Source organism: Oryctolagus cuniculus, chromosome 13, assembly GCF_964237555.1.
Source record: "Oryctolagus cuniculus chromosome 13, mOryCun1.1, whole genome shotgun sequence".
In the NCBI taxonomy this organism is placed as follows: Eukaryota; Metazoa; Chordata; class Mammalia; order Lagomorpha; family Leporidae; genus Oryctolagus; species Oryctolagus cuniculus.
Genome location: NC_091444.1, coordinates 52,275,427 through 52,301,333, shown reverse-complemented (window position 1 = coordinate 52,301,333; position 25,907 = coordinate 52,275,427). Strand labels below are relative to the sequence as shown.

Here is a 25,907-nt window from a genome sequence, read left to right as displayed (position 1 = left end):
CTCGAACCAGAGCCCATATGGGATGCCAGCACTGCAGATGGTGACTGTACCTGCTGCACCACAGTGCCAGCCCCTAGAGACTGTTTTCTAAAAATATTAAATCTGAATTAGAAAGTAATAAAAATATGTTATATAAAAGCTTTTTGTAAGTTAGATGAAATTTACCTTTTACTTTAAAAATGTTGAAAACTATATATTTTTAGAGAATAATCTTCTATGGATATGCAAAAGATTACCAGTCAGGGATTGCTATGGTAGACTGAAAAATCTAGCCTCTAGGGCTGAAGATTTAGAAACATAAAATAAATTTATCTTCAACACAACTCCTTTCCTCTCCATCTCTCTGAACTTTACAACTCAAGGTTAAGTCAAAATTAATTTCCTTTGAACTGTTTAAAATTACTTTTAAACTGTTCTGAGTGCAAAAAAGGGGCAAAGGGCTAATATATATTTAGTGTCTATAAGATGCTACACAAATATTCCTCACACTTTGGTGTGTATCAGAATCACATAGGAGTCTTGGTAAAAAAAATACGAGAGTCTCAATGTTGTAAACTTCTATACTCTATTAATTTCTAGGTAATTATGTTACACACTCAAGTTTAAGAACCACTGTACTAGACATTTAATATACATCATCTCATCTAATTCTTTACTAAATTACATAATATTATACTTATTTTATAGACAGTGAAACCGAGGCTCTGAGTGACTAAGTAGTTAGCCCAAACTCACAAAGGAAATAAGAGACAGACTCAGTATTCAAAAACCCAGATGCATCTGCCTTTAAACTCAAGCTCCATCAGTTCTGCCACACAGGGATTGTACACTCTCACTCCCTGCTGCTTACAGCAGAGTAGCAAAGGACAGTCTGTCTCCATTCAACGTATAGAGCAAACCAATACTTTACTAAGATTTATAAACATTATTTTGTTTTGCCTTTGTAAAAATGAAAACACAGTGGATTATAAAGGTCTTCTTTCCTGGAGGATTCATTAACAAAAACCCCATTGCATTGCCATGTACAAGTCTGTAAGAAGGCTGAAAATTGTTCAGAAAGACATAATTAAGACCCAGAGGGGAGGCCAAGTTGAAAAAGAACTTCCAGAGGACTGAGTGACTGCCAGCAAAGCTTCACCAGGGAATGCTCTCAGACAAATGAGGTGTGAATGTAGGTGGGATTTTTAAGCTACCAGGAAGAAAGAAGGATAAAGGATCCCTATGAGTATAAACAATGTCAATTAAGGACAAGACAAGAAAAGAATAGATTATTGTCAGCCAGAGGGATAAAAGGAAGCAAGATGGCCTTTTACTCTTGTGTCAGGAGAGAAGTGAATGCCAGGGAGGATCATTCTAAACCTATTAAGAAATGAAGGGAGAATTAGATCAACAGGCCCATTGGGAAGCTAAGACAGTAAAAATGGTTTTCTAGCTCTGCCAGTGGGAAGAGCAGCAGAAACTAGAGCTGTTTATAAACATTTTTAGCCAAGATATTTGGACTAAAGGAGTTGCAAAAATAAAGAAGGGCCTGTGTTTTTGATGGAAAAATCTGGAAGATGAAGGCTTTTTAACCTTCAGGATTTTAACCCTGAAATTTACTTCATCTTCTCTTTGACTAGAAGGCCCGTAACATACTTTTTGTCAAAAACAATTTTCTTTTCAGCTTCCTGCAGGTACTGGCATTAATGTGAATTATCAGAAAAACCCATGAGGTAGGAACTGAGTCCCACACCCAAAGTCCCTAGTAAATTTCCTAAAAGTGCTCTGTGTTCTGTGTTTTTAAGAACATCTTAGGCAGGTTCATGTGGGCAGTTTTCAGTTTGTTGGAGGGTAACAACATCTTTATTCTGTATGACTACATCTCCATGATCTCACCAACTGGTCAGCTGCTGTACTTCAATACTTATTCAAGAATGTATCCTACTTACTGTGTCTTGTTTGATGATAGTAACTGGTCATTTGTCTCGATGTCAGTGCTCTTTGATCTCTAAGTTGTGGACCAATAGCATGATCTGATCTTGAAATTCATTTAGTATAACTCAGCCAACATTTTTTTAAAAAATGAAATGGAATACAGAAAGTTATTTTGGCCAGCGCCATGGCTCAATAGGCTAATCCTCCGCCTGCGGCGGCGGCACCCCTTTCGGGGCACCGGATTCTGTCCCAGGTGCCCCTCTTCCAGGCCAGCTCTCTGCTGTGGCCCGGGAGTGCAGTGGAGGATGGCCCAAGTCCTTGGGCCCTACACCCGCATGGGAGACCAGGAGAAGCACCTGGCTCCAGGCTTCGGATCAGCGCAGTGCGCTGGCCACAGCAGCCATTGGGGGATGAACCAACGGAAAAAGGAAGACCTTTCTCTCTGTCTCTCTCTCTCTCTCACTGTCCACTCTGCCTGTCCAAAAAAAAAAAAAAAAAAAAAAAAGAAAGAAAGAAAGAAAAAGAAAGTCATTTCAAACCATACACAATAGGAATGCATAGTTCTGTGACATGCATGTGTCTGTGAGTGAGTGTATGTTTGTGTATACTGAGTCACAGTATAACATCCATTTCTTCCTTGGAAAAATTTTGAAAGTTAGTATTTGTATCATGCCCTAAGTGGCCTCTCTATGATGGCATTAACTCTAGCTTCTCTCTTTTCCAATGTAAAACTACTATAAAACTAGTCTTCATTACATATATGTTCTGATTATGTAGCTTTTACTCAGTCATTCTTCCCTCCAACACACATTGAGCAAACATTCATTCTGTTGGGTGCTGGACTTGTAAATACTTTCTGTATGTAGCAAGACTGTAAAAGACTACTTGCTTTCTATTGTACAAAATTACTTCACAATTCAAGAATCTTCACTTTTCCCTAATATTCATTACATCAAGATTAAGGCGTGCAAATCTATCAAGCCCCTTTTTGATCAAGATCTAGTCTGTCCAGCCAAGCTGCTGTCCTATGGTGTTTTTTTTTTTTTTTTATAGCTTGCTTTCTCTACCAACCTGCAATTATCTGTCTGAATGCAGTGTTAATTCATACTACTGACTGCCTCCTGCTGTTACTGATGCTATCTTTGCCTCTTTCCTAAGTAAAACCTTTCTGAACTCCTGGGTCTCAGCCCATCCCCCTCTCTTTACAGCACACAGTCTGTTTCTGTGCCACGTCTGGTCATCACCCCATTTCCCTGCCCCTTCTTGCTCTAGTCATCAATGCAGAATTCTTCTCAGCCAAATACTTTCTAGTTCATTGTCCCTTTATTTAGAATGTCTCCAGGGATTCTGTTTCTATCACTTTACTTGAAAGCCTATTTCACAGTCTAGTAGATCTCACTGTCTGGAGACTTTTATCTTTCTCTAAAAATTTTTCCTTTCTTAATTTTAATCTATTATTTCTAGTTACACCATAGATATCACCATAAGTAATACGTCAAACATTGGCCAAAAAAATCCATAAAGCCTGTATCCTCACTTAAGTTTATATAATTAAATTAATTCTCAGTCATCACTTAATCTTATTGTTCATTATTGAATTCTAGCAGTTAATCATCATGCATATTACTGAAAACAGGACAACTCAGATGAATAGCAGCTGCAGCCTAATGTGAGAACTGTGGTCTTTTCTCTTGCTGGCAGACTCCAGGAATGAAAATGAGCTGTACAATCTTTGGTGATCTGGCATCATTCAGGTTTTTTTCTGGGTTTATAATAAGAGGAAGCAAAAATATCTAGATAAAACAAAAATTATCAGAACATATTTTCTTTTGTATTCTATTATCTTCTGCTTCATTTGTTCATTTAACAAAATTTATTGAGCTTCTACCTGGTCCTAGCTCCTTTATTAGATGTTAGGGCTCAAGCACTTTTTCTGTCTGTTGGGGAAACAAATTTGTCAGAAGATCATTACAGCATAGTATCCTATGACTTAATTTAAAAATTTTTTATTTTATTTATTTGAAAAGCAGAGAGAGAAAGAAAGAGATCTTCCATCTGCTAGTTCACTTCCCAAATGCTCTCAACAGCCAGAATTGAACTAGGCTGAATCTAGGAGCTGGGAATTCAATCCAGATCTCCCAAGTGGATGGCAGGAACCCAACCGCTTGACCCATTACCTTCTGCCTCCTAGGATTTGCATTAATAGGAAACTGGATCAGAAGCAGGAACAGGACTTGAACCAGTCTTTCCTATATTAGTTGTGAACATCTTAACCACTGCACAAAATGCCTGTTTCTCTTATGACTTTAAATGGGGTAGAAAGAGTGGGTAGCTAGGGTAGAACACATCAGCTCTGCTTATGAGAATTAGGACAATCTGACATTTACACGTGGTAGTGATGGGATGAGTAGAACTTCCATGGATAGAAAGAGGAGGAATAGTGTTCTGTATTCCATGTACATGAGCAAAACATGTGCAAATATAAAAGGGCCTGAGGGATCCTCATATGCAGAGAATAGTGAAAAGACCATAGAGGTGGAAACATGATACATAATTCAGAACAAGCCTGAAATCTGTGAGGGATTTGACACATGTTAAAGAGTTAAGTACTCACCCTGAAGTCTGCTGCACATCAGTGGAGGTTTTCATGGGGAGAGTGACTTGGTCCAGATTTATTTTAAATCAGATGAGTCTGAAGCACTACAGAGGGTAGAGTGAAGAGAGCATTATAGGCCAGCACTGTGGCTCAATAGGCTAATCCTCCACCTTGCAGCGCCGGCACACCGGGTTCTAGTCTCCGTCGGGGCGCCGGATTCTGTCCCAGTTGCCCCTCTTCCAGGCCAGCTCTCTGCTATGGCCCGGGAGTGCAGTGGAGGATGGCCCAAGTCCTTGGGCCCTTAACCTGCATGGGAGACCAGGAAAAGCACCTGGCTCCTGGCTTCAGATCAACGCGGTGCGCGGTGGCCATTGGAGGGTGAACCAACGGCAAAGGAAGACCTTTCTCTCTGTCTCTCTCTCTCTCTCACTGTCCACTCTGCCTGTCAAAAAAAAAAAAAAAAAAAAAAAAAGAGAGAGAGAGAGAGAGAGAGCATTATGCCAGAAACATCATTTTGGAGACTATTTTTTTTTATTTTAGTTGTTCCCTCTCCTTTTTTTGGTTAGTTGGGCCAATGGTTTGCCAATTTTGTGTATTTTTTCAACAAACCAGCTCTTTGTTTTGCTGATCTTTTGTACTGTGTTTTTGGATTAAACTTTGTTGATTTCTTCTCTAATTTTAATTATTTATTTTCTCCTACTAGTTTTGGGTTTGGTTTGTTGTTGTTTTTCCAGGTCCTTGAGATGTTGATAGCTCATTTACTTGGTGTATTTCCAATTTCTTGATGTAGGCATCAACTGTATAAACTTTCCTCTTAACACTGCTTTTGCTTTATCCTATAGGTTTTGATATGTTGTGTTGTCATCTTCATTTGTTTCCAAAAATTTTTTGATTTTTCTTTTTATTTCTTCTATGACCCACTGTTCATTCAGGAACATGTTTTCGGTCTCCATGTGTTTGCATATGTTCTAGAAATTCCTGAGGTGTCGATTTCCAGCTTCATTCCATTGTAGTCTGAGAAGATTCATGGTTTGATTTTGATTTTTTGAATTTGCTGTGCCTTGCTTTATGGTCTAGCATGCTGTCAATCCTAGAGAAAGATCGGTACACTGCTAAGAAGAATGTGTATTCTGCAACTATAGCATGAGAAGTTCTGTAGATTTCTGTTAGGTCAATTTGGTCTATAATGTTGATTAACTGTGCTGTTGCCTTGCTGATTTTCTGTCTGGTTGATATGTTCATTGCTAAAACTGGGGATATTGAAGCCCATCATTATTATTGTATTGGAGTCTGTATCTCCCTTTAGATCCCTTAACATTTCTTTTAAATAGTCAGGTGCCCTGTAATTAAGTGCATATACTTTTATAATAGTTACATCTTCCTGTTGAATTGATCCCTTAATCATTACATAGTTCCCTTCTTTGTCTCTTTTAACAGTTTTTGTGTTAAAGTCTATTTTATCTGATATTAGGATGGCTACACCAGCCTTTTTTTGATTTCTTTGGCATGGAATATCTTTTTCCGTCCTTTCCTTTTCAGTCAGCGTGCATCTTTGTTGGTGAGATTTATTTCTTGTAGGCACTACATAGATGTGTTTTATTTTTTAATCCGTTCTTCCAGTCTGTGTCTTTTAACTGGAAAGTTGAGGCCATTTACATCCAAGGTGACTATTGATAAGTAATGACTTTGCCCTGCCATTTTTCCAAATATATTCCTATTTTTTACTTAGAATTTCCTTTGAACTTTTACTGGGAGATTTCCTTTCTTTACCTTATTTTGTACGGATGACCATGTTTCTTTATTTAGCATATCCTTAATCTTCTATAGGGCCAGATGGGTGGTGACAAATTCTTTCAATTTCTGTTTGTTATGCCAGGTCTTTATTTCACCTTCATTCAAAAATGAGAGCTTTGTATGGTATAGTATTCTAGGTTTATAGTTCTTTTCCCTTAAGAGTTGGAATATATCTCTCCATTCTCCTAGTCTGTAGGATTTCTGATGAGAAGTGTGCTGTGAATCTAATTGGAGATCCTCTAAAAGTAATCTGGTGTTTCTCTCATGCACATTTTAGAATCTTTTCTTTATGTTTTACTGTAGAGAGTTTGATTACAGTGTGTCATGGTGAAGATCTTTTCTGGTCATGTCTATTAAGAGTTCTATGTGCTTCCTTTACTTGGATGTCCTTTTCTTTCTCCAAATTATGGAAGTTTTCTGTAATTATTTCACTAAAAAGACCTTCTAATCCATTCTATCTTTCCATGCCTTCAGAAACACCTAGAACCTGTTTGTTGGGTTGTTTGCTAGTATCCTGTAGATTCCTAACAGTATTTTTCAGTTTTCTGATTTCCTCTTCTTGTTCTTGATTTGACTGTAAAATTTTCTGTGCTTTATCTTCTAGATTGCAGATAGCCTTTTCCTGCTTCACCAATTCTGTTGTTGAGGCTTTACTGCATTTTTATTTGTTCTATTGAATTCTTCATTTCATTTTTATTTCTCTTTAAGATCTCAATTTTGTGGGAGAAATTTTCTTTCATATCATGTACAGAATCCAGTAGCTCGTGCATTTGCTTCTGATTACTTCTGTGTTATCTTATGATCAGTGTTTTAAATTCCGTTTCTGGCATTTCTTCAATCTCATCATCTTCACAATCTAGTATTGAATTGTGTTATTTTGGGGGTGTCATGTTGTCTTTCTTATTCTTGTTTCTTGTTGCATTTTTTATTAGGCATTCATGGAGATACTCATTGGTTTCTTTTTTTTTTCTGCTGTGGCAGCTTTTATCTTTGTACTATGTCTCTGTAGATATGTGGAGTGTCTGCTTTCAGTGAATATCTAGAGGTGTGTGGTGGGTGTGGCCAGGTAACTGTTCAGTTCTCCAGGGTGAATGGCGTGTCTGACGTGACACACCCAGATTTGGTAAATCTTCTCTTTTTTTTTTTCTTATCAAAGGGAGATTTATTCTGCTCAGCTGAGCTCCTCTCCTCAAAGAAGACCTGTGCCTGAGCACTAGCCCCAGTGGATGTAATATTTGTCTGTTTTGTCCCAAAGACCACATAAAGGATCTGTGCAGTCCTCAGTGTAAGCTCAAATTTCCTGGCAATGCCCCTTACCAGGTCACCAGGAAGCCCTGAGTGTGTAGAATCTCCCACAGTGACTGCCACACTGTGAGTCTTCGAACCCAGCCTCAGTTTTTTTTTTTTTTAATAGTTCCAGCACACAGTCATGAGCACTCAACCTCCTGTTAGTTCTCCCCACCAGAGTCAGGAGTTTCCACTTGGCTGATTGCTGGGTAAGGACACAAGCTGGCTCAGCTGTCACTTATGTCCAAAATGGTGCCTGTTCTGTTGGTTTGTTACAGGACACCATTGTAATGTGATCCAGTAGAGAGAAACATGTCCTCCTTTTTTTTTTTCTAGTTTGGTAGGTACACTGTCCCCCACAGGGCTCCAAGTTGAGTTCCCTCTAGGTTCTTTCAGCAGCTTTATCACCAGTTGCTTAGACTGCTGCTGTCTGGTTTCATCTCACTCTTCCACACTGGTGTGGAAGCTCTTGGCTGCTGGAGTCCTGACCCATGGACTTCCACACCCTTCACATAGGTCCTCTGTGCCCCTCTAATTTGTGTAGAATTTCCTCTGCCATTTTCTCTCTAACTCTTCCCTGAAACTGCACTCTCTCCATTTTTTAAGCTAACCTCTCCTATACCAGAGCAGTAAGCTCCCTCCCTACTATGTCATCTTGAAACCTCCTCAGTGATTTTTAAAAGAGAAAAAATGCTTCTTTTTAAAAGGTATTTGTTAAAGTGCCTAGAAAATGGATGTTTTGAAATGCACACATTGCTGTGTAATTTTGCTACTAAAAATGTGCATCATTTGTAATAGTTCTCATTTTGTTTAAATTTTCTAACATGTTTGAGAGTCTTTCATTTGAAGAATTTCATGGATTTTTAACACATTTTCAAGTGTGTGTGTATGTATGGATATATGCATTTGGATAAGAAATATACACACACGAAAGCATATGTTGAATATATACTTATGTTTTTCATATCAGTTCACAAGAAAATCAATTCATATCTACCAAATTATAAGACAAATATGGTAGACAGGATTAAAGATAATAATTAAAGTATTGTAATAAATGTGCCAACAATGCAGTGCCTCCATTTGTATTTGTATGGATGACATAACTTATTCAGCTATGAGAGGGATTGAAACCCATTGCTAAAGTAAAACATAAAAAGATGAAGGGAACTTCCTTTACTTAATAAAGGGCATCTACAAAAAGCCTATATCTAATTTCCTCCTTAAAATAGCAATCATCTGCATGATTTCCCAGTGTAATCTGGAATAAGGCAATGATATCTGCTTTCTGTAGTACTATTCAAAGACTTATAAACTAATCCTCAAAACTACTATCCCTAATAGAAAACAAAAATTTGATAAATAGGCATTAAAAATTTTAAAACTTCTGATATGAAAGAGTTAGAAATAAGTGTATTGGTAAAAGATGCCATTGAGAAAATGAAATACTAGCCACAGAGTTGGAGTAATTAATAATACTCCTATATACATCTACAAAAAGACTCATATCCAGAATATATTAAATAATTCCTACCACTCAATAACTAAAAATTCAACATAATAAAAATGTGAGCATAGGACTTAGAGATGTTTTATGAAGATGAACATAGAACAATGAATTCATGAGAGTATTATTGATATCATTAAGCATCAGGGAAATACAAATCAAAACCTCTCAATGGGCTACTACTATTATAACAAATATTGATCAGGACATGGGACAGTGAAAACTTTGATGCATTGCTTTATATGAAACTCTAAGATGGGGAAATCAATTTGGAAAGTTTTTTGAAGACTTATTTATTTGAAGGGTACTTTCAGAGAGAGAGAGAAAAAGCTCTTCCATTCACTGGTTCACTCCCTAGATGGCTGCGCCAGTTGGGGCTGGGTCAGGTTGAAGCCAGGAATTCTATTTGGGTCTCCCACTTGACCATCTTCCACTGCTTTCTCAGGTACATCAGCAGGAAGCTACACTGGAACTGGAGCAGCTGGGACTTGAACCAGCATTCCAATATGGGATGCTGGAGTTGCAGGTGGCAAGTGAACACACTGTGCCACAATACCAGCCCCAATTTGGAAGAATCTTTTGGCAATTTCCTTTAAATTTAAACACATATGTTCTTTTTGATCCATCAAAATTCTAACTTAGTAGAAATGAAAGCATAGGTTCATAAAATGTCTTGTACAATCATGTTCAAAGCAGATATATTAATAATACACAAAGGTTGGAAGCAACCCGGTTGTACATCAACAGGAGATTGGATAAATTATGGTAGGTGGACTAATAGATATATCAATGCAATGGTGATCATGGAAGAGAAACTGGATCAGAGTGAACCAAAGTGTTGGAGTTATAGTTTCTCAAACTCTTAGAAAAGCATTATGTTTCGGGACCGGTGCTGTGGTACAGTAGGTTAACCCTCTGCCTGTAGTGCCAGCATCCCATATGGGCCCAGTTCTAATCCTGGCTTCTCCTTTTCCAGTCCAGCTCTCTGCTATGGCCTGGGAAAGCAGTGGAAGATGGCCCAAGTGCCTGGTACTTTGCACCCAGATGGGAGACCATGAAGAAGCACCTGGCTCTTGGCTTCAGGTCAGTACAGCTTTGGCCATTGCAGCTATTTGGGGAGTGAACCAATGGAAGGAAGACCTTTCTCTCTGTCTCTCCCTGTAAATCTACCTCTCAAATAAATAAAATATTTTTTTAAAAAAAGAAAAGCATTATATTTCTATTTCTAAAAACCTTGTATAAAATTGCAATAATTAAAGCAAGTATAAAATGGTGTCAACACAAATGACCAGGAGCCCTAATACTTTGTCCATTTTCAAGGCCTTTCCTCTAACATCCATACCTGCCCTCCACTGAAGGTGGAGAGGGAGGAGAGGGTGTTTCTTGGATGTTTCAAACACAGTGTGAGTTGTTCCTCATTAAAACTAATAAGGAACCAACTGACTCAAAGCGCAGGTCCAACAGAAAGTGGTCCTTAACATCTCACTTGAACACAAAGGACAGAGAAGCACTATTTACTCCATTAGCTGGAAGCAAGTGGGATGTTTCTGAGAGGTACCTGCTGCTTGAAAACACCTATTAAAATACACAGAATTGAATGCAGAGAGGACAGAATATTAAAATCGCCACTTCTCAATGCCCTCCTACCAAAGTCATATGAAGAACCTGAACTTTATGCCATATTCTGGAACTGCTTTATACACACTAGTTTGTTTTTTGTGAGATTCTATTCTACAATGTCTCATGCCATGTCTCTTGGAAATATTTGTCTACACTTTATATATTTTTGATTTTTCATACTAAATTCTGCATTTCTTTTAATAAAGATTATTAATCAGGAAAAAACCAGAATTGTGACTGGTACTTACATGTATAGAATTATGATATTTAAAGCCTATGCAAATGAAAATACCTTAATATAATCAACAAAAACAAAAAGGGTCAATTCCCTGATAATACAAAGAACACATTTTTCTCCTCTTTTTTAAAAGCAAAAACTAAAATTTATCATCTCTGTAAATCTTAAATGTGCAAAATATAAATAGAAAGCAAACTTTTATTACTATCTAGGTTTATTTCAAGATTAAAATTTTTATTCACACCTGTATCACATCATACTAGAATGTCCTTTTTTGTTAAAGGAAGATTTACAGAGAGAGAGAGAGAAAGAGACAGAGAGAGAGAAAGAGTTCTTCCATCTGTTGGGTTAACTCCCCAAATGGCCACAACAACCTGAGGCTGGGCTAGGGCAAAGCCAGGACCCAGGATCTTCTTCTGGGTCTCCCATGTGGGTACAGGGGCCCAAGCACTTAGACTATCTTCCCCTGTTTTCCCAGGCATATTAGTAGGGAGCTGAATCGGAAGTGGAGCAGCCAAGACTCAAACCTGCACCCATATGGAATGCCGGCATCACAGGCTGTGGCTTTACCTGCTACTCCACAATGCCAGCCTCACTAGAAGGTACATTGATGATCCTGCTAGTCTTTAACTTCTAAAAGTAAAATCTCCTTTGTGCTTCAAGGGTTTTGATCAGATTTAAGAATAACATCCAGGTGTGCCTCAGGGGGCATGCTAATGTTGATCACCTCTGTGTTGCATTCTGGTAGAATTCTAGCGTATGCCAATTACAGACATACCTCTTAAACTGAGAGTTTTCATCTGAACCTAACTTTCTTAGGAACCACGACTTTCAACGTAGAGTTGCTTATCAGTCTAATTTTTTTTTTTTTTGACAGGCAGAGTTAGACAGTGAGAGAGAGAGAGAGAGACAGAGAGAAAGGTCTTCCTTCTGTTGGTTCAGCCCCCAAATGGCTGCTAGGGCCGACATGCTGTGCCGATCCAAAGCCAGGAGCCAGGTGCTTCCTCCTGGTCTCCCATGCGGGTGCAGGGTCCAAGCACTTGGGCCATCCTCCACTGCCTTCCCAGGCCACAGCAGAGAGCTGGACTGGAAGAGGGGCAACCGGGACAGAATCCAGTGCCCCAACCGGGACTAGAACCCCGGGGGTGCTGGCGCCGTAGGCGGAGGATTAGTCTAGTGAGCTGCGGCACCAGCGCAGTCTAATGTTAAATAATGATATAATATATCAGTTCACATACTGTTCTATTGCTGTTATATAACTCATCAATAGAGATCTATGAAACAAAAGACCAAAAAAAGCTAGTTTGTAGAAGAGGATATACAAATTACTAATAAACACATGACAAAATGCTCTAAGTATCACTAGTAATGAAGAAATGCAAAGAAAAGGCAGATATTTTCAACTGTGATGTTAGAGATTTTAATACCAATGCTATGTTTTGTGGTAAGAACATCTTTATGTATTGCTGTGAGTGAGGAGTTATCTTTAATAAGGCTTGTCCACTTGATTTAGTAGTTCTATTTAGGGGCGTTTTCCCTGAGAAAATAGTAAAAAATGGATCTAAAATGAAGACAAAGTAGCCTCAATTTCCCTGCATTCACAGAAGAATTGCAAGCAGTAAGGCTCTCCAGTGAGGCTTACTGAAAGCTACCCCAGTCAACTCTACCCTCTTCTCTGGACCACTGTCTTGGCACACTCCTCCACAGTCAACACAGAAAACTCAAGGTAGGGGTGAGCAGGAGGATGGTGGCAGGACAAAAGCCAGAAGCATCCTCAGTTCAGTTCCCTTCTCTCTATAGGATGCTTCCTTTAGTTCCCAAGTCAAACCAAATAGGGCATCTCTAGCACAGAATTCAGTATACTACAGTCTGTGGGCCAAACACAGCCCACACCTATTATGGCAAATAAAGTTTGATGAGCCGCACTCATTCATTTTTATATCATGTATAACTGCTTGCTCACTACAATTTTGGAGTTGAATTATCAAAACAGAGACCATATGGCTCATAAAGCTGAGAGTATTTACTATCCAGCCCTTTACAGGAAAACTTCGCTGACTCTTGTTCTGGGAGAATCACTGACAGAGAGGGCAATGGCAAAGTGGAAGGGCTGGCTTCCTTTCTGGGTTGGAGGCAGTGACAATGAGGCATTCATATGATCAGCTTCTGAAAGGGGTCTGAAATGTCATTGGAAAAGTAAAATAATTTGATATTTACACTCTCCCCACCCAATTCTTCTCTCCCGAAATTTAGAATGTGAACCATAGAGGAGCATTACTTCATGTTTTGTTGAATAGCTTCTCATACATTTGTTTTTATTTACTTTTCTTGTTGGGTTAATATCATGTGCTCTTATTTATAAGTTAAAAATATTTGAGCTGTGCATACCTAGCTTAATCTGTCTCAAAGTTATAGTCATCAGATATCTAGAAAATTAAATAGGCTGAAAAAATTCTAGGTTTCAAAGATAAGATTAAAAAAAAAACCACAGTGCTTCAAAACAATAATATGATGTTCTTTGTCTTTAAATGCTGTACAGAATGTTTAAATTATGCCTGACTTCGGCCCAGGTTCCCAGAACAAGTCCATTATGGATTAGATTTCTTTCTCATTAATAAGTGTCTAGGAGAGGTAGACAACAGGAGCTTAAGCCTTTTTTTTTTATTATTAAAATGTTACTGGAGTTTTTAGAACATGCAATTTAGGGAAATTTACTCTCTTCTCAGAAAATATATCTGTAAAGCCTCAAGTGCAGAAAAAGGCTCTTTGAGGAAAATCATTTTGTGTTTTGTTTCTCGAAATGGATTTTCAGATTATTAAGCAAGATAGGTCACGTTGACCCTTTCCTGGCCAGAACTTTGTAAGATTGAAGTGTGCTTTCTGAAACAGAAGAAAGCCCACAGTGTTTTATAAACTAAGAGAGGTTCCTAAATATTGCAGATGATTCTGACTCCAAATGGGACATTAAGGCAGTAATGTACTAATATCCCTGTGTTACTAAGGGTGAAATTATATCTCATATCCTATTCCCCACCAAAGTAAGTAAATAAATGAATAAATATTTTTCTCTAACTGATAATATTTTCCTGTAGCTACTTTCCAATATTTTCTAAAAATAGCCATCATCAGAAGCTTATTATGATCATGCCTTTGACTCATCAGAAAGGAAAAATTGCCCCAAATCGAGTGCAGTCCATGGATCAGCTAAGGTCCCTCTGCCTCTTAGAGACCAAGTTAAAATCCACTGCAGAACTCAATTTCACGTAGTTGGAGAGGGTTCCTTCAGCACCCAACATGGTCCCCACCCTTCACCTGCCAAGGGCAAACTCCCCTGAGTTGTAAACTTTTCTCTGTTCTCTTCTCATACCTGCTTGTGTTTCTTAGTTTGAGGCAACTCAGTTCAGACATGAAGCCCAGCCCCTTCACAGTCTGCACAGAAACACCATTTGCCTTGTACATTAAACAAACTTAACAGTTTTATTATAGTTGCTATAGTCCTCCCCAGTACGCACTGCTGTGGTCCCCTCTCCTGTTGTTGTGGTTCCCTCCTCACTGTGGCTGGAGTCCCCTCACCTGCTGCTGTGGTCCCCTCCCCTATTGGCATGGTCCCTTCCCCCTTGACTGTCGTCCCTTCTATTGCAGCAGTCCCCTTTCCTGTTGCTGTGGTCCTCTACTCTGTTGCTCTGGTTCCCTCTCCTGTTGCTGTGGTTTCCTTCCCCTCTTGCTGTAGTCCCCTCCCCTATTGTCGTGCTCCCCTCTCCTGTTACTATGATTCCCCTCCACTCTCACTGTAGTCCTCTTCCCTATGGCTGTAGTGCTTTTCCCGAATGTTGTGGTCTCCCTGCCCCATTGCAATAATCTTTTTGAAGATCATTTCTCCTTACCTTAGTCTGATTTGTTTTTAGTTGAGAGTACTCATGTGTGTTTTGATGAATTTACTTTTTGGGGTCTGAGATGTAAATGCATGGAGCCTCTTGTCTGGATCTCAAGGAAGAATTGCCTATCACAAATGCTTATAATCACCTGCTTAATTATTTGTATCTCACAGTAGATTGTGAACTTAATGATCCCAGGGACTGTGTTTGACTTGCTACTTCTGTATCTCTTGTGCCTTTTACAATGTGTAGCAAAGGTAAATATTTTCTATTTGTTGAACAAACGAGTGACTATTAGAAATACTGAGGCTAGGTACCATGTCTGGAGATAGCCAGAATATTTTAAAATTTGCAATTTATCCTACATTGCTAGGGAAATCAAAATACATAACAGAATGTTTGTCCTGGTTATTTGACCATGTATCTCTTCTAACTGTCCTTTCCGTAAGAAGTGTCCCATATTCAAAATAGGATGTTTGGTTTGTCAGCATCTAGGTGTTGACTTTGTTCTGAACAACTCTTTACTAAGCATGTCTGTGTTTCTGAAATAAAAGTTCCCCAAATCTCAGAGTCTCAGCATTAGAAAAATGCTAAGGAAAAAATTTAAAAAAATACCCTGGGTGTGGTGCCAGGAAAATTCAATTGGAGGAGAAGCTCTTCCCCACTGGACAGTACATTGATATCAGAACCTGGAAAATAAGAAACAAAGTGCATTGAAAGGGAAAAATTATTCTTTTCTTTATTTCTTGCTTTAAAATGTTATAGAAAGAAATTCAGAATTAATGGATTGATTTTAATGAGCCTAAGCAAAAACTAATTTGGAAAACCTACACTTGGATTAATCTATGCAAAAAAAGGGATACTGTAAATAGAAGATTTTAAATTAATGCTTTTATTGACCCAAGAGACAGATGAAGAAATTAACCTACCCTTCACACTGAGAAGAAAATCTGAATGTTTTCCAAAGTATGAATTTGTTTCATAAGAATTTAATGGGAGTTTTGGTCTGCTTATTATTTATATTGATCTATAGAAAATATGTTAGTAGATGGTTTGAAAAATAGCTAGACTATTCTCTCCCTGTGTCCATGCCCTCTTGCAATATGAGTTTGAAGTTCCTGGCATCAAGAAGTGGAGTCTCTTTCCCATTACTTGATTCTCAGCTGGTCTTGTGACTTGCTTTCACAAATAGAAGGAGGCAGTTTGGGTGTTGTGTCCATTCCAAGTCAAGGATTAAGAGTTTTTGCAAATTCTGTTCCTTCTCTTGGAACATTGTTTCTACCATGCAAACCAGTCTGGGCTTTGCTGCCAAATGCTGGGAACCAGCTGGGAGAAAATCAAGGTGTTCCAGCTTTTTTATGTTCAGGCTTAGAAGCAAAGGCATCCAGATTGCCTGCAGTGTGCTGCAGATACATGAGTGGACCCAGCAACATGAGCCATGTCAACCATCCAGCTGGTGCCTGGAATTCTGAGCAGTAATGAGTGGTCACCCTCAAGTTTTTAGGTGGTTTCTTCTACAGCAGTGAAAACGGATAATTCACCCATAAAACAGTTCCACCCCATTAGCTATCAAAGAAATTCAAACTGAAACAGCAAAATATGACCATTTATCACCTACAAGATAATTGAAATTAAATAAGGATTTTATCTTCAGGGCTTGTGATTATACGAAAAGCTGGAATGTGCAACCGTTTTGGAAGGCCATTTGGAAACTTTCAAATGTGCCAGTTATTATCATTGGATTTTATCCTAAAAAAGCACATCATTGTGTGATGACTTACTAACTCATTTATAATACTAACATAAGGGAATCAGTGAATATTCTTCAATAAATGATGAGTTTGAAAACATTATATTGGAGCAGGTATTTGGTGTAATGGTTAAGATACCACTCAGGTAGCCTGCATTCCATATCAGAGTGCACGGGTGGAAGTTGGGGCTCCATTCCCGATTCCAGCTTTCTGCTAATTCCCACACTGGGAGGCAGCTGATGATGACTCCAGTATTTGGATCCTTGCCACTCATACTGGAGATGCAGTCAGTTCCTGACTCTTTGCTTTGGACTGGCCCAGCACCAGCTGTTGTGGGAATTTAGAGAGTGAATCTGTGGATGGAAGATCTCTCTTTCTCTTCCTCTTTCCCTTTCAAAGAAATTAAATAATGAAAATTTTAAACTACATATTATGTTATATCCATACAATAAAATACTCAACAGTCATTCAGGATGATAATATTTATTTATGTTGGCTTGGGGAGACTGCTGTACTACTAATATTAAATATGACAACATGAAGATACCATTTCATACACAGAGAGTATACATACATAAGAAGATTTGATTTTTTGGTGTGTAACAAGAAATCTCTACTTATGGAAATTATCTGGAAAGATATGTCTCAAAAGATCAGATATGATCATTTGGATTAGGATTACAAGTGATTTTCATTTTCCATCTACATGCCATTTATCTGAATCATTTAATTTTTAAAAAAAATATTTATTTAAAAGGCAGAGTGATAGAGAGGGAGAGATGGAAAGAGTTTCCATCCATTGGTTCGTTCACCAAATACCTGGAGGTAGGCCAGGTGGAAACCAAGAGCCAGAAACTCCATTCTGTCAGGTGCCCAAGTACTTGAGCCATCATCTGCTGCTTTCCCAGGCACATTAGCAGGAAGCTGAATCTGAAAAACAGAGTAGCTAGGATTCAGACTGGCAATGTGACATGGGATGCCAGTGTTCTCAGCAGCAGTTTAACCCACTATGCCACAATGCACAGTCCTGAACCCTTTCATTTTTAACAAAAGTATTTGTCATGTTTAAATTCCAAAATATTAATTCTACCTTTAAATTCCTTTATTAGCTACAGTATTAAACTAAATTGTTGGATTGCAAATATCATTGTTGACAAAGAAATATGTTCTGCAGAATAAAGAAATGCATTCTAATTTTAAAAGTGTATAAAATTCAGAGTCGTTTGTTTTTCAGAAATAGCAAAGGGATGGGGCCAGCATTGTGACATAATAGATAAAGCAACCACCTGTGATGCCATCTTCCCATATGGGCCCTTATTCAAGTCCCAGCTGCTTTACTCCCAATCCAACTCCATGCTCTTAGAATTGTAAAAACAGTAGAAGATGACCCATGTGTTTGGGCCCCTGCCATTCACATAGGAGACCTGGAAGAGGCTGCTAGTTCCTGGCTTCTGTCTGTGCCAGTCCTGGCCATTATGGCCATCTGAGGAGTAAACCAATGGATAAAACGTCTCTCTCTATCTTTGTGTCTTACCTTCTCTCTCAGTAACACTTTCAAAGAAATAATAAATCTTTAATAAAAAGAAAAAATAGAGGGAAACTTTTCCAGATATCAGGACTGTCCTGGAAATAGCAATATTTTAATAAACAAATTTTGGAATTTCAAATGGAGATGTTTGACTCATTAGAACTAAAGAACATTAATCACAACAAAAATTTGCTTTTCCATGTAATCAGATCAAGAGAACCTTTCTAGATCTTTATAAGATCTGGTGAAGTTAATCAAAGACATTAATCAAATGCCTTCTGTTTACAAGAATTATTTTAGCTGCACCTGACAATCTCACCAAGCCACATCAGTCTTTATGTTTTGAAAGTTAATTTACTCATGTAAGTAATTTCACAGCCCGGGAGTTAACATTTTTGAGTGGGTGAACCAGGGCTCGGTGGTGATCAGGTCTGAGTTTCCTGGTCCCCACTTCTTGGTCTTGGCTCCATCTCCAGGCAGACTCTTTCTTGTGAGTGCTTCTGTGATGGGTTCTAATATATTTCATAATTCAGACACAGTGTGGAAAATAGAATGTTTCGACCAGAACAATTTTAAAACATTTCCTGATGTGGAATCATGTGTCCATCCAATTTCTCTTTCCTGCAAGAGGAAATAGTCTCGTATTAAACTAAAAATGGGATTAAGCTTATCAAATCACAGTTCTCAAGACTGAGGGTTCAGGGTCTTCTTCTGAGGAAAATTACATCAACTCTTTTATCCTAAGAAAAGTGAATGGATTCTTGGTGGTAATATTCATAAGCTGTTCACTAGAAGATTATTTCAACATTAAAAAGAATTTTAAAACATACCGCTAGCCCCAAAATTTATCACATAGCTGTAAGGAGTCAGCTACAGTTGTGTGAACAATACTTGGCAAATAAAGACTCAGAATACTAAACAGTTAATTGTACAAATAACCAATGTATCTCAGAGAAGGAAATATTGCTGTGTGTTTGGATGATGAATCACACATCAGCCTGGCAATTAATGGTTCTAGTAATAACTTGATATTTTAAAATATTCACACTCAATTCAAGCTTTTTTGATTCTCGAGTTTTAACCATATTATTAAGTGATTAGTCTTCGGCCTTAGACCAAAGATCTGAAGCTTTGCAATACGTTTCTGTGATTGCAATAAAAGTAATAATTTGATTACAATTTGAAATGCTTTTCCGTTGGGTTTTCATGCCTTTCCTTTCTTCTTGAACTTATATAATGGAAAACATCTTTGTAATTATTCCCAAGTGCTGAAACTTTAATCTCCATTGTGTAATTGAAATTTCCTCCACAGCTAAGTGGTTTCTAGATGCTCAACAGGCTAAGAATATCTCAATGTTGATCATTCCCTGGGTGGGGAACAGAGTGTGTGTGTGTGTGTGTGTGTGTGTGAGAAATGGCTTTTTGTGTTGAGAAAATAATCTCTTCGCTTTCCTTTGCTGTTTATCATGAACCTTTTAAAGAAACCCTAATGGTTTTTTCTCCCCTGCTTGAAAATTTAGGTATTGAACAAATATTTATTTTATATAATTATATACCAGTATATGCCAGCATAATGTGAATTGTATTAAAAGCTGGTTGCACAGTAGTCAAACAGGTATAAGTCTCCGTCATCAAAGAGTAGTGAAGAAGACAGAAAATAAATCTGTAAAGAATGTATACTAATATAGGAAACTACTGATATGCATAATTATATATTATAATAATTAATAAAGAAGTCAACAAGATGCAATGATAGAAAAGAATGGGTTGTGTGCAAGGTTGGATTAAGGCACCTAATTTGATTGGATTGTCATAATTCCTCCCTGAAGAAGTGGCATTTAAATAGAAGCCTAAAGGATAAGAAAGAACAATTGAAGAGCTGTTGTGGGGAATTAACTTTTCCCTTTATAGGGAACAGCATGAGCAAAGGTCCTGAGTATGAATAAGTTCTCTGTGTTTGGGAAACAGCAGGGAGGGCAGTGTGCCTGAAGGACCAGAGGGCAACTCGTAGTGAGGTAGGAGATGCATTTAGAGAGGTGAGTAAAGAGTCAGTCATGCAGGATCTTGTAGGCCTATGATGAGGAATTTGGGTTTTACTTGAAATTTTAGAGAAAATGTTAAGTTTTGAATATAGATAGAATATGCCCTGATTTATATTTTTAAAAGATCACCTTGTCTGCTATGCAGTAAACAGATTCAAAGAGGCAACAGTAAAAATGGGAGATCAGTAAAAAAGCTACTACTTAGCTATGGTAAGGAGAGAAATGGCTTATGTCATGACATATGTAGGAAGTAGCATCAGGAGGTTAGGGTAATGCATTGAATGTGGAAAGTGAATGGAAGGGAAGACGATGCCAGTGTTCTGGCTTGTGCAATAAGATAGGTGGTGGTCCGCTCCTTGGCTCACCACGTGATTCTTTCTCCAAGTCACTCTGCTAGTTCCAGCCTCCAACACACACCAGACTGATGGGGCCTCCTGATCCTGAACTGTGAACCTGCAAATTGTGAGCCAAAATACACCTTTTCCACCCCAAGAAGCTCCTCACGATTGTCTAAGTTAAGGTAATGAAGGCTCAGTGATTACGATGCTGTGTTGGCTTCACAATCAAGAAGATGGCTTTTGCTTGATGATATTCAAAGGGATGATCTCAGCACCTTCCTTGCCTAGGCTGTGGGCCAGGTCGTTCCTGGGCTCCTGATGGCAGATGTGGCAGAGTCTTCCCCAGTGCTGTTTCCATTGGATTTTACATTGTACCCATTGACGTTTCACAGTGATCTGGACCTGGAAAAGAGAAGGAGCTTTGTTTCCGTATGATGGTTACAGATGACCCACGTGAAGGCTGTGAGCAATGCCAATCAGAGTCTGAATTGCAATTCTAATGTAAAGGGCTGAGTGGTATATGCCATGTGAACCTGCAAACTGTGAGCCAAAATACACCTTTTCCATCCCAAGTGGTATAGTGCCATGGACAAGGCACTCTTGGAAGAGGAATTTGCAAACTGGAGGACCGAGTTGCCACTGGAGAAAGCAAAGTTCAGTGATTCAGGAAAAGCAAGTCAATAAGGCATGGAATTTGTAAATGGAGAATCTATCTTCACACAGCAAAGCAAGATTCAAGATGAAAAATGCTTTAAGAAAAAGAGCCAAGATCTGATGGTTTGAAGACGTTGTTACACCTGACTCTATTACAAATGAGGATGAGTTTCCTGGCTGAGCCTCAACCATTGAAGAAATTTGGGGAGTAGATCTACAGAGGGGGTAGTTCTTTCTGATATTTTTTTTATAAAAAAAGAGCTATATAAGATGTACTGTATATACCTGCAATTGTGCACACTGGGTGGAAAGTAAGGTTTATCTCAGGAGTATTTATCCCTGCAATGAAGTGTCACACTGTCCCTGGCACTATGTCCAACATGGTGCCCAAGCAATGGAGTGGAATTGTCGCAGGGTCTTCATGGCATGAAGAAGCTCCTCAAGTGGTACGTAGAAAGGAACTGTGGAACCAAAATAAGACAATGGCTTGGTCAAGGAGGCTTCAGAGTGAAGGGAGCCACCATAAACTTCAACACTGGGTGCTGGAATTATTTGGTAATCAGAAGCACTTCTGGACAAAGGCTTTTGAAGTGCCTGTGTTTTTGTTTTTGTTTTTGTTTTGTTTTGTTTTTGTTTTTTTTTTGTTGTTGTTGGTTTTTGTTTGTTTGTTTGTTTTTTGCAGAGAGACTAGTGGAACAGGGGACATGAAAATGTATAACTGTTAAGATGAGATTCTTCCAGTCATTCTACTATCACCTACAAACCATCCACAATGCAAGGAACACAAGAAGGGGAGAAAACCCAGTGGGTTGTTAGTATCTCAGTTGTAAGCTGCTATTTGGAAACCACTTGGGCATCTTTTTTGTTGCAGTCATCTTTTTGAGGTCTCTTAGATGCCTAAAATTTCACTGATATATTTGGATACTAAATGTAATATAATTGGAAGACCTGTTGTAGCAAATGTTTGATACTTAAGTATGCCCTCATGGATATCTCTTGATTCCTGTTATTTTAATTCTCCAAATTCTTTCCCTGCTTCTAGTATACCTATTGACCCTCTAAGACCCATTTCATAAGATTCACTGGTAACATATTTATGATATATTAAAATTTGCATTTCCCCATTCCACAACTGATATATTAGGCCCTTAATCTCTTATAAAATTCTGTTCAGCAAAGTCCCAGCTAGAAATAACTTCTTGCCCAGCCTGTATTCACATTGTAAGGTGATATGTATACAGAATACCAAGCTGAGACCCAGATGCCTGAAATCACTGGGGCTGTGATATTGCATTTCGCACAGGACATGATTTCTATATTATAAGAAATGTCACACTTGTACATTCCTCCTATAATGAGGAACTTAATGAAAATGGAAATGGTTTCTTTATTTCAAGAAACAGATAACATACTCAAATGAACTTGAGACATTTCAGTTGTTAGGAGTACCTCTGGGTTTGCTTACTGTGTTTGATACTTCCAATGACAGCATTTTAGTTCAGACACAAATATTAAAAAAAAAGTGATAGGTGGTGGTGACTTACTGAGACTGGAAACATTCATCATTGATCATCATGACAGGAAAAAAGTGGTACACTCAAACAGGGTCACTGAGAAAAATTTAAGGAGGATACTATTTAAGAAGGGGCAGAGTTAAGGGAGAGCAACAGGGGATGGTGAAGGATCCAGGACCTACAATGCAAGGAGCCATTGCCATCCCTTTGAATGGGCAAAAAGAGCAGTTCCTGAAACTGAAAGATTTGGAGCTGTAGCCACACTTCATAGAGGAATGTCCCATGAAAGCCACAATCTTCTATTTAGAAAAACAGCCACTGCCAACACAAAGATGACTGGAAGGAGTCCAAGAAACTCAGTACCTCAACCTTTTTCTCCCTCTTGCCTCATGCCTTGCAGTGGCTCCCACCAGCGAATTCCAAATAGATGGCAGTATCTTATATTGCCCATTGATGCAGTCAATAAAGGTACCATTCTGAGCACAAGGGGGTTAGAGAAAAAAAGAAAGGTAGAAGGTGGATGTGAAGGTGTGATTGGACAAAGTTCAGCACAGAAAACTAATAGAGGAACTGTTTGGGGGGTGAGAATCAACAGTCATGCTTTGTGCCCATGAAGTTTGAGATACCTGTGAAACATAACTTGATATTTTAGGCAGACATATGAGTCTGCAACTCAGAAGAGAGATTTGTATTGGACATTAAAATTAGAGAGTTATCACCATGAAAGTTGCTTTTGAAGGAACTGGAGAGATGAGATGAACTAGACAGAGTTTAGAGAGAGAATTAGGTAGGAGCTGGGGATCCACTATTTCAGTATGGAGGAAAAGAAAAGAATCTTGGAAGACTAGCTGGGAGAGGGCGAAAGAAACTCAAGAGTGTAAAGGAGCAGGAGATGATGGGAGTGGGCAACTCCGTTGAACTGCAAGCTCAGTACGATGAATGCAGAAATGTGCTCTGGAGTTAATGAGTAAAACACAATCCTTAAACTCCCTTTTTTCTTTCTTTTTTAACTTTTCAAAATGGATATTAAATAAAGGCTTTAAACTCCCTACATTTTACAACAGTATATAAAACACGCTAAGATTTCATAACTTTAGGGAACAATCTACTTGACAGTTTTAATCACATAAAACCATATCCTCAAACAATCTGAGTAAGAAATTCTACCACAATGAAACACAAGGCCCAAATAATTTTGCAGGCAGGTTTTACCAGTCCTTAAAGACAAATCATTCGTACCCCCACAGAAACTAGTACAGGGAACAGAAGCAGAGAGAAAATTCACTGGCTTACTTTATTAAGGTTCTTAAAATCTTGGTGTAAAACATACATAAAGATAATACAAGAAAGGCAATTACAAACACAACATTAAATGAAATATAGTAATGCCAATAATAGAATAAATCAGGACCAAGAAAGGAATGCGAGAATGATTCAGGCTTGGAAAATCTCCTGCTTTATCTGACCACTTTAACAGATTAAAGAAGAAACAGCATATGGTTAGTTTGATAGATGCAGCTTAGCATTTGATAAAACTCAACACACCTTATGATTAAGAGGTAATAGTCAATAATTAAGTTTTTTTTTTTTTTTGACAGGCAGAGTGGACAATGAGAGAAAGCGACAGAGAGAAAGGTCTTCCTTTGCTGTTGGTTCACCCTCCAATGGCCGCCGCGGCCGGCGCCCTGCGGCCGGCCCACCGAGCTGATCCGAAGGCAGGAGCCAGGTGCTTCTCCTGGTCTCCCATGGGGTGCAGGGCCCAAGGACTTGGGCCATCCTCCACTGCCCTCCTGGGCCACAGCAGAGAGCTGGCCTGGAAGAGGGGCAACCGGGAAAGAATCCGGCGCCCCGACCAGGACCAGAACCTGGTGTGCCAGCGCCGCAAGGCGGAGGATTAGCCTAGTGAGCCACAGCACTGGCCAATAATAACAGTTATTAAATTTCTATTAAATAAGGGAATGTCTTTCCACCTAGTGTGTCTCTCAAACACCTACAATGAATACTGAATGTGATGATGAACTATTTGAAACATTCCTTCTAAAATCAGGAATGAAACAAAGATGCTCATAATCACTCTTCATTTCACATTGCAGAGTAAACTTCTGCAGGTAAAAATGGAACATTGGGGAGCCCTTTTCCTGACTAGGACTCTTTTTTACACTATTTAAATAATTGCGTACCAGCTTGCTACTTTCATTTGTCTTGTTTTAGTTGAGAATCTCAACACCTGGTAGCTCAATTCTCTTCATCTCAGCTCTTGAGAACATTGGACAAAAAGATGTCTTTGCGACATAAATGTACTCCTTATGCATGCTTCCCAAAAAGAGGTATAACACCTTCAAGATTGCTGTTATTCATAAGCAATGTGATTATCTCTATGGAAAAAGTCAAGAGTATCTATAAACTGATGATAAGAAAAAAGGAGTTCAGGAAAGCAGTTGGAATTAAGAGTAATACAATTCCGGCCGGTGCCGTGGCTCACTAGGCTAATTCTCTGCCTTGCGGCGCTGGCACACCGGGTTCTAGTCTCGGTTGGGGCGCCGGATTCTGTCCCGGTTGCCCCTCTTCCAGGCCAGCTTTCTGCTGTGGCCAGGGTATGCAGTGGAGGATGGCCCAAGTGCTTGGGCCCTGCACCCCATGGGAGACCAGGATAAGCACCTGATCCATCAGATCAGCACGGTGGGCGGCCATTGGAGGGCAAAGGAAGACCTTTCTCTCTGTCTCTCTCTCACTGTCCACTCTGCCTGCCAAAAAAAAAAAAGTAATACAATTCCAATCACACACAGGAACAACCCAATTTTAAAATATACATTTGAAAGGGTTAGTTCATAATAGCAACAAAAATTACAAATTAATTATTTTGTAAGAGACATGTATAAGACTTGACAAAGAAAATGCTAAAACATTAGTGAAAGATGCTAAAAAGGACTTGAAGTTATAGAATGATATTTTAAGTTCATAGATATACCCTGTCATAAGATATCAATTTTTAGCAAGTGAACCCAACCTGTAAATTCTAAGCAATGGAAATGAAAGCCTACTTTCCTGACCTTTATAAACTGTTCTTAAAATTCATATGGAAGAAAAAGGAATAAAAATATTCTAGACAAGCATTCTTCCAAGAGTGATCTGAAGAGCTGTAGGACTCCGCAAGACCCATTTGAGGAGGGAGACATAGGTCTGTGAGGCATGGATGAGATATTATTTGCCATTTTTATTCTCTTTCTCCCACTGGTGTGCCATGGATTT

At 38.7% G+C, this 25,907-nt stretch overlaps 1 long non-coding RNA gene across 6 annotated transcripts in view; it reads left to right on the top strand.

Annotated features, from left to right (window-relative positions):
* LOC103350933 (uncharacterized) overlaps nucleotides 1–25,907 on the top strand; it is a 252,701-nt gene that overhangs the window by 45,234 nt on the left and 181,560 nt on the right. For 2 of the 6 annotated variants that reach the window (XR_007909959.2, XR_007909961.2), the window contains exons 3-4: nucleotides 10,075–10,181; nucleotides 11,435–11,558. The exons of the other annotated variants lie outside the window; for them this stretch is intronic. This is a non-coding gene — a long non-coding RNA (uncharacterized lncRNA). The remainder of the gene's footprint in view (nucleotides 1–10,074; nucleotides 10,182–11,434; nucleotides 11,559–25,907) is intronic. 6 annotated transcript variants of the gene reach the window in all.